Source organism: Rhea pennata, chromosome Z (assembly GCF_028389875.1).
Source record: "Rhea pennata isolate bPtePen1 chromosome Z, bPtePen1.pri, whole genome shotgun sequence".
NCBI lineage: Eukaryota > Metazoa > Chordata > Aves > Rheiformes > Rheidae > Rhea > Rhea pennata.
In genome coordinates, this window is record NC_084702.1 from 13935355 (window position 1) to 13944171 (window position 8817).

The following is an 8817-nucleotide window of genomic DNA, read 5'->3' on the forward strand; positions in this document are numbered from 1 at the left end:
CCCGCCCCAGCTCCGCGAGCCGCCATCTCGCCCTCACCCGTCATGGCGGCCCCGCCGCCCGACATGGCTGCCGTTGCCATGGCGCTGCGGACGCGTCGGAAGCCGCCTCCCTCGCCCTCCGGCGCAGTGCGGCCGAGCCGCCGTCGCGGAGCGGGCTGTGAGCGAGGCGGCCCGGGCGGGGGGCTGAGAGCTGGGCGCTGGCGCTGCGGGCCGAGACCAACCGCCCCCGTGGGGACGGATGTGGCCCTCCGCCGGGGAGGCGGCGGGAGGTGTCGGGCGTCGGAAGGACCTTGAGTTCTGCTTCCCGAATCTCGAGCAGCTCTGTGCACCCACTTTGACAATGAAGTCAATTTATGGTACTGATGTATGTAAATACACGTAAACATGCACGTTGACTCAGGCCTAGCTCTGACAATGTGTTCTTCACATGATCAGCATGTTCTATCTGTCAGTTCGAAATAGGTTTGCATTATAAGGAACCGAAACCTTTCCACGTAGTTCCACAGGTTCTTTTGCCTACTCTAGAGTTGATTCCTTGATGTAAAGATGATTTACCAGCTTGGTAGAAGTCTATGTTTACAGTGTAGCACAGTAGAAAATACTTCATGTAATAGAACTAAAAAGGTGAATACTACCTCAGGGAATTTTTAAAAATTGCATTCAAGCCTCTGCTAAGTAAAAAATATCTACTAATGCATTTTTCTCCCACAGCCTTTCTCAGCTGAAGACCTCTTTGCTGAGAATAAAAGGTAAGGGAACTCACTGATAGTTGCTGCAAGCAATCGACAAAAATCTTTGAAACCAAAACATGCTTTTCTGTTGAACTGAGTGAACTGAAAATTAAGTCTTCAAATCAGCGTAGTTTTCAGTCTTCCTGTTTTCTCCACCTTTATCCCCTCCTTTATGCTGTTTTTCTCCTCTATTCTTTTTTTCTTGGGTACTCATCTTGTGTAGACTAGAAAAAAGGTTAGCCTTACATCATGTCTGGAAAACTTTAACTGTATGGACAGTCACGAACTTTTATTTAATCTTCTGTTTCTTCTGTCTCTGCATACCTTGGCATTTCCCTCACAGAGAGGAAAAACAAAAAACAAACTTTTCCTGCAAAACACCTTCCTACTCAGCACATTCTCTTCAGCATCTGTGCTAACTACTATGTTTTAGATAGGTATCCAAACTGATCTTAGATCTTTTACCCAGTGCATACTACATCCTGTTTGGGCTTGCCCTAAAAAGGAGTTTAAAAGGGAAAGTTCCTTTAACCAGCCAGACTGCATTGCTAAGAAAGGCTATATGCAAGCATATACTTCAAGATACCTGGGTACATTTGCACACAGTCTACAAACTGAAAACAGAAAAATTGCACTCCTCTTCCTGTCCTTTATCACTCCAATCTTGCAAAACTCCTGAAAAGCACGTAATCGTTCTCTGAGCAGTGAGATTCTTGCTCCTCTTCTTTAGAAGGAATATGTAGTTCCTCTGATGATGTTTATAGGTAAGGCAACTATCACTGAAATCCAAACACTGATAAGGGGGCTAAAGAGAGAGAAAAAAAGAGAGACAGTATTAATACTTGAGATACTTTTGTGAAGAAAGTGGGCAACTCAGCAATCTCATCTCACTGAACAGGAACTACAAGGTGTACAGGAGCAATCTGGAAGTACTTTTAGTCTGTTAGGAATGCTATAAGCAGTGTTGCTCCTTGTTGAAACTGGCAGGTTTAGCCATGGCCCTTCAATTGCACTAGCACTAGCAGAGTTAAGCATATACTTCATTCAGAGCTACAGCTGCTCAGGAATTGGAATTACTGAGGCAGAGGACTTCTGGAAAAGCATCTGTACATGTTTGAATATGAGCAGAAAGGAGAGTGATTTGAAGAAACACATGACCCCAAACTTAGAGATAAACTAAATAAAAGTCGTGTAAGGAACAGCCTAAGGGAACACTTCTGAGCTCCTAGTAGTAATATGCTACAGCTGGGATCACAAAGAGCTCTCAGATTTGAGTAGTTTTGCCCATGTAAACAAGACTCTGTATCGTCTCGAAACCAGAATTGTGCTGAGATTGCCTGAACCTCTGGCCAAAACAATCTCAATCCCAAATCAAAAGGACCTATGATGGCCAAAATACTGTCTGTCCCTCGAATTGTGAGGGGAGTAGCATATACACATTCCAGAAAGAAAAATAAATGTTTGGTGCGGAAGTCCTAGAAATTGGCTTGAAATGCTCCTCTTAAGTAAACTAAGGTGATGAGACTCAATGACTCTATCCAGGTGTGTCTGGACAGGCAGCATGCAGATACATAGTTAAATTCAGAAATCTGAAACACTCAGGAGAGTATCTGAAAAGATCCTTCATCCAGCAAATTGTGCTGCTCTTGGGAGAAATTGCCACGTAAGAGACAGCATGATGTTGATAGCTGATCCTAATAAAATCCTGTTAGTGAAACTGAGTCAGAGAACATGGCTAACAGAAGGCTTTGCCCTAGATGGCTGAGAAAATCCTCTATTTTGCAAAAAGGCTGTGTGCCCTGGAATTGCTAAGTGAGTAACAGAAGAAAGAGGTATCCCAAAGGTGGGAACAGAAACACTTCAACTAGTCAGCTCCTGATGCTGCAGTGGAAGATGGACAAGGGAATTGTAAACTACATATACAAGGAAAGAGGTCAAAGAAGTAGAAGTGAGGACTAAGGCCTCGTAAGTAGCAGCTGGCTTGAGATAATAAGCTATACGTTTCACAGCAACTGCTGTGAAAGGCCAAAGCAGAACAGTGTCCAGAACTGCAGACTGACTGCCCTAAAAGAGCTTACCAGAGCCGACAACTAAATGGAGCTAAGGCCTTGCTATAGATTTTTATGTGGAAAAAGTCTCTTTTTTTTGTGAGCATGCAAGTTAGCATTTCATTAGCTAAAATGTGAATTGAAAGCAAATGAGTTACTTCATGAGAACATACTGATTTTATCTTGCATTACAAGGTTGCTTAGCCTTTAGCACAATGTTCTCCTCTAACATATTTAATACAGGGCAGGCAGACAAGCAGTTATCTTAGAATATCAGGTATGAAACACAACACTTGTTTTCTATGGTAGTTTACACATAAGCCCAAAGGCCTACTAGATCAGATCACAGAGTTGACAGGAAGAGTAGGGAAAGTCTCCAGAAAAACAGAATAACAAGAAAAGATAAAGGAAGATGCTCATTAGTGCAATTTACCTCCAAAAGAAAGTGCCAGATCTGTGTATGCAAGTCTTAAGTTTCAATGAAATGTAGCTTTCTCCTTGGAAAAACAACCACAATAAATACATAGAAACTTATCAAGTTAAACTGAACTCCCTACTGCCCTTTATTTCCTGAGTCATCTACTACTAGTTCCAAGATTATTTTGTCTTATTCTTAGTTTGATCATGTGCTTCTTGAAACAAAAATAGAAATACTAGTACCTTAAAAGACACAGAAAAGCAGAGTGAATAAAATGAAGATGTGGAACTTCATAGCCAATGCATTTAGACTTACTAAATGTGTTCCTACTGTATAGGAAGAAATTTTATTACTTTTTTTTTTAATTATTGCCTATTTGTGCTCACCATAGTAGCATGCAGCTCTAGGGCATTAATACTTAGCACACACACATAAGAAGGGGCATTTGAATTATATTCTACTTTGGTTTGGTAATGAAATTTCATTTTTACCTGATTTGAACTGAATGGGATAAAATGTAAAAGTAGATCTTATAATCTGCACAGAAATTCATATTTGTTTTTGTCTTGCAGACATGACTTCCAAAATTGTCCTCCTGCTGTAAAGAAATACTTGATGCTATAAGCCAAAAGGAGAATATAAGTTTGAATGCAGGAGATGATTATGTTGTTGTATTTTATGAAATTATAAGGTCCATGAAACACACCATACTACTTACTTCTCCCATTTGTTAACTCAGAAAGATGGCCCTCCATGCTTTTCTCTTAAAATAAGTTTTGAATATTATTGTTCTTACAGTTCTAACAGTAGCTTTTCACACTTCAGTGGCTCATAAATAGGACCTTCCATAATAATCCACAGGCTGTTTGTCCACACCACTCACCATGGGAATGCATGAAGAATCAAACAGCCCCAGAGCTACAAAAAGGAAATGCTGGAAGCACCTCAATTAAAAGTCACACAGAAGAGAGCTCTCTCTCTCTCTCTCAGGAATCCCAAAACATCCTGGCAAGCAATCTGAAGAAAGAAGAATGAAAGACTCCAATCAGAGAGCAGATCTAGAGACTGAGTAGAACCAACAGGATTACTAATTATGGCTTTCCTATCTAACTACTCAGTTCCAATAACGATCATGAAAGATAAAAGCATCAGCAAATGGAGCAAGGGTCTGAGTGTTTTCTTGCTGTTTCTGTCTGCTGGGGACCATACATCCACTTAATTTATTGTCTGTGTATGGAGGGGTCTTGTGAGCATATGATTCTGGAAACAGTGCTATGACTGGTTTCCTCAAAATAAGCCTAAATTTACCAACCATACCTATAAAGCACTTTAAGAACTGTTATTCACAACTTATTTTGTATCTTGGTGAGCTCTATATTGTTGCATTTTAACACAGGGCAAAGAAGGTGTGATTTCTCCGAACAGGTTCATTACTTATCAGCAATGAAATTTACAAAAGTAATAATCTATAGAGAAATCACTTGCATTTTTACTCTAGCCAATGCAGCCTTGTTATAGTAAAGTGTCCTTCTAGATCTAGATGGGACATTTTTGTCCCTAGATGAGACATTTATATCCTTCTTAGGTAAAGCCAGTGACCGTAGTTGGGAGCCTTGTCTCAACTGAAATACTCAAGAAAATTAATCTGAGTTAATTAAAAAATATGAATTAAAAGTAAACTATTTAGTCTCTGTGTTCCATCTTGTACAGCCACTGTCATTTAGAATGGAAAAGCCTTAATTATTCTGCTTCTTTCACTTTCAAAGAACATTCAGCTAAATTGAATTAAAACCATTTAAAATTTTGAATAATTTTGTCTTCTAGCAATTTCAAACAGTTTAAAAAAAGACATAATGCGGAGATTTTTCCTGAGTCTTTGTATAGTTAAACCTCCCATTGTTGGTACCCCCGATTTCCGGCTGTACAGGCTAAATATCTTTTCTCCGTAGCAGACCTTTAGTTCTAGGAACCCCATACTTAAAAATCTGCAATGAAAGACACCAAGAGAAATGACTTAACTCTTTGTGCTTCTCACACAGACACAGAATTTGAGTGAAATGTGCCCAGCAATCATACAAAATAAACCTTACTTCATTCTGTAATGGAAAATTAAAAGCTCTCCAGCAGACCCTGGGGGAATTCCTGTCCTCAAGTTGTCAGTCTGGTGTTTTGCCTCTGATTCTGTTAATTAGCACTCGCAAAAAGTACAACTTTCCAGATTATTCTCCTATCTAAAAAAATAGCATCAACAAGTATCTGAGAACCAATGTATTTTAGCAGATAGTTTGGAGAGCCAGTTGATGCCATTTATAAATAAACACCTTCGTCCCGGTCTTTGAAATACTCACTTCATGAACTGCAAGAGTTCAGAATGATGGAGCAAGACAGCTAGTAAGTCAGATCACTAGAACATATACGATTAACACATAAGATACATCTATTTCTCTGAGTGCTACCACAGTTACCACAGTTGAAATTCTGTCACGGTTTAACATATTGCTGCTGTCTAACTTTTTTTTTTTTTTTTTTTTTTTTTTTTTTGGCTATAATCGGCTCACCTAATAATTCGATCAGAGAAACAAAGGAAGCATGGAAAACCTTTGTATGTGTGTGCGTGCAAGCAACATGCAAGCAACATGCAATAGTCTCTAAAAAGAACTGGATTACAATTACCAGATGTCTACAGCCAAGCTGGAAGACCTTTCAGGAACAGTATATCAGAGTATATCTAAAATATGAATATATGAGTTATCAGAATAAATTTGAAAAATCTGGAGTGCAGTTGTACATAACAGACTGCATAGAGGGAAGGCTTGGGAGGTATATGAACAGTGTTTAGTCCTAAACAGATAATCCAGTGTACAAACCAGCATGAAGAAGAAATCAAAAGACTCTAGCCCTTCACAGAACATTTGTGTACCCTAGACTGCCATATTAGCATGAATTCATCCCCTTTGGAGCTGTATTTTATCTCACCACTGTTGTTCTACAGTCAAACACAATAGTCGTGACATGTGAGCTTACTGTGCTTCTAGTAAACAAAGGACTTTGAACACTTTTTGTCCCAGTGATCAATACTGAGTCTGAAATAAAAACAGAGCAAGCTATTTCACGTAGTTTGGTTTTCATCAATATTGCATTTCATTTTTTAAAATAGCCATCAGAAATGTCTGCCACATCTTAGAAGATATTCTTAAAAGAATGAAAGTGGGATTAGTAATTTTCTCTGTATATTTTGTTCTTCAAATAATTAGCAAGAGAAGAAAATATTAAAATAACTTTTGAAGACAGCAGCAAAAATCTGCAGGGAGAAGGTACCAATTGTGGAGCTGAAGGAGCAGAAGGAACTAGATGATTATTATCATCTGGTAGCTGAAGGTAAAGGAATAATACAATCATTACACTAAGAACTTTCCAAAGTATTTGCAGAGGAGGCACAGCCCTTAAACTAGTGATCATTACACATACCAGTAGTACGTGTTGTGCTAAACATACTGTTCACTCCTCCTGCTAGAATGCAATCCCTTCGGATGTTTTCCTAAGGATACAAGGTTTACAAAATCATTTTCTCTGGATTTTCACTACTTCCTCTGTGCCTCTCATAACTTCTGAATACATTTGTCAAATTTTATTTTAACTGGATGAAAGAGAAGTCTCAAATTTAAGTTTCCTGCTATATATTTCATGCAGAGTCTGCATAGAGAACAAAGACCCGCATCTCCATCTAACAGAGTGAAAGGTTTCTACATATAGTAAACAGGTATTTGTGTGTTTGATTTGTCAGATGAATAATCAGCACACACAGCTCAAGATCAACTCAAGCATGCATCCTTCTTGCCAGACCAGTCTCCCTTACGCTAGCACACAGTAGGGGCAAACTTAATGATAAGAATGAGCAGTCGGGGATGGCAGGAATATTGTTTAAACTGTGCCATGTCCCCAAATTAGTAGTGACTTTTCACCTTTGGTCTAACAGGATTTGTTTTAAAGGGGTAAGTTTTTATGGGTGAGCAGTCAGTGTTCCCTGAAAAGTAGGCAACTAAGAGACATAGCGGCAGAGAAGACATAAATACAGGCTCTTCACAAAATTACAATTACTGAAACATTTGGCCTGATCATTTGCCATTCTTGCTACTTTGTTACTGCCAAATCGCTCTGCTGGCTGAAAGCCCATCTGAAATGTAAATACGAGATGCAATGTCACATGTTTCTGGTAATGTCATTCAATAGCTCTCCCACACACATATTGCCACATCATGAGGAAAAAAAAGATATCATTCTATTTTTTATTTTTCATGAAAAGAACATGCTAACAGACCTCTCAGAAATACAGTCTCTCATATCTGCTACTGACATACACTCTTTTGCCTTTGTTTTGTCCCATGATCTGTCTTTTTTCTAGTACAGCAATGTTTGGAGGCCTTAAGAACATCTGAGTGGGTTGTAGAGGGATGAATCTGAGTGGGAGGAATCATTGTCATTAAAAACTGTCAGAAAAAGAGGAGAGGTGGTCAGCAAAGAAGTAACTGGAAAAGAAATCACCTAAGAAACTATGCTTTCTCCTATTGTGTTTCGTTATACTTTCATAGAGTAACAGGGTAAGATGCCTCTCTGGGCACACATGGTGGATATTCCAGGGGAGAGGACCTTTTTCTGGGAGAGAAAGTCTCTGTAGGAACCAAAACCTGAGGCTTCTTGATTGTGTATTCATTCTGAGCATTACTGTTCCTTGTGTTATTTTCCACAGTTCCTCATCAACACTACCTCAACCGTAAGAAGCCATAACTGAATGATAATTTCTGCCAGTTGTAAGAATTGAGGTTCACAGACAGACATAACTAATATTTTTTGTCCATAATGTTTATTACAGGGAGCAATATAAATTAAGACATTAAAATATAAATAAATAAATAAATAAATAAGAATGTGCATCATGCTAGAAGCTTCTAATCACAGGACTGGGCTCTAGCAAAATTCCAGCTGTGTTTGACAGAACCCTGTAACAGATAGTGTGAGGGATTTTTTTTTTCTCTCTCTCTCTCCCGCCCCTTATTGCTTTATTTCAGATCTTTTAATTGAGGAGAGGTTAAAGCCTGATAATATGCACTCAAGTTTTCTGGAGTTGCACGCACAGAAATAACAATTTCCATAGGCTGTGTCATCTTTCAGATACGCTGTAGCTAGAAATAATTTGTAGAATTGAGAATTAGGGCAACGGTTAAAAATACATACAGAGAAGAAAAACAGGTAATTAGAATGCGGAGAAAAATGGCAGGGGGAAATGAATGGGTCAAAAGGATTCTTCAACCATTTGGATATGATTTTTGGATTCTCAGCAACCTGGTGTAGCTGATAAGCCTCCTCACTTACTTTGATGAATATGCTATCAGTGGTAGTGCTATTATTTCTATCTATCATAGTTTATGTATAGGTAATACAATTTCCTGATGATTCTGAAGCACTAACTTACAACGTGGGAGTGATCTTTCTAGCCACAGAAGAATCATGACTTTGACAGCTGGCAAAGAGCCAGCAAGGTGTATGGCCTGAGACAAGTAGCTTTGAACATAAATCACCTGGAGAAATCAGAAAAATCATAGTGATGACAGAACAAGCAAGA

At 39.0% G+C, this 8817-nt stretch overlaps 2 long non-coding RNA genes across 2 annotated transcripts in view; one reads left to right on the plus strand and one right to left on the minus strand.

Annotated features, from left to right (window-relative positions):
* The first annotated feature begins 44 nt into the window (after positions 1-44).
* Positions 45-4342, plus strand: LOC134153266 (uncharacterized). The gene is made up of 3 exons (XR_009961143.1): positions 45-157; positions 712-749; positions 4059-4342. It is a non-coding gene; the product is annotated as an uncharacterized LOC134153266 (long non-coding RNA).
* LOC134153265 (uncharacterized) overlaps positions 1277-8817 on the minus strand; it is a 39129-nt gene continuing 31588 nt past the window's right edge. Inside the window, exon 3 of the long non-coding RNA XR_009961142.1 lies at positions 1277-1536. This is a non-coding gene — a long non-coding RNA (uncharacterized LOC134153265). The remainder of the gene's footprint in view (positions 1537-8817) is intronic.